Raw genomic sequence first — 961 nt, forward strand, 5'->3', positions numbered from 1 at the left:
TTTATAGATGATTGATTTAATTTGATTTATTCTACATTTTTGTTCTTCAAATTTTCCTTATTTTGTTATGTATTCAGTAGTGACGAAAAATATTTGTAATTTTAGTATACAGAATATTGTGCTCCCATTTCTATGCAGTGTAGCTGTATTGCCTGTTGTTACTCTTCATTTGCAGGAAGGATGAGTTTGGATGTAAGTAAATCTAGAGCACATACTGAAAGCTTTCTTGTCCAGTCAGTTGTTGGTTTCATAAGCATTGTACAAAGTTGGACCATGTATTTGAAATACAAACAGAAAACGAAATTGAGTTACAATTTCAGTTGTTGCCAGTGCCATATAGATAATAGGATGATCAAAGATGCAGTGACAATGTTTATAAGTTCCTTCTTTAGTGAAGTGAGCTGATAATAATACTTCTGGGTACATTTGCCATGACAGGTCTATTATCTGGGGTGTACTTACAGGAGTCTGGTGTGCTTGCAAAAGTTGTATGAACAAGAATCTACAGTATGCATGAACAAGAATTTTTTTTGTACTTGCATGTCCCAGTTGATTGTACAAGAACTGGTTGTGTATGCACAAGCCATTTATATAAGATTTAATTGAGCTACTATTTATATATCAGTCATGCAGAAGTGACTTGATAGTGAAGGACAGAGTTGGGCATTTGATGAGGTAACCAAATGGATAACTTTTTACAGTCTTCAGGCTTTTGTTACGTGCTAGAGTCATTTACTCATAATTTGATACAAAATTAGCTTGGGCTTCTGTGTGCCATGAACAGAGAATGTAAGATGAATAATTTACTACCCCATTGGTAGAGAAATACCTTTTCATTAGTTATCGTTCTTTCACAGAGCATTGAAACTGCATCGCTTATTGAATTTGCATTAATTTGAGTTTTCCAATTTTCACTTTACTTTAAAAGTAAAATTATTTTCCCTTGTTAGGTTTTTGTACA

Source organism: Penaeus monodon, chromosome 20, assembly GCF_015228065.2.
Source record: "Penaeus monodon isolate SGIC_2016 chromosome 20, NSTDA_Pmon_1, whole genome shotgun sequence".
NCBI classification, from domain to species: domain Eukaryota; kingdom Metazoa; phylum Arthropoda; class Malacostraca; order Decapoda; family Penaeidae; genus Penaeus; species Penaeus monodon.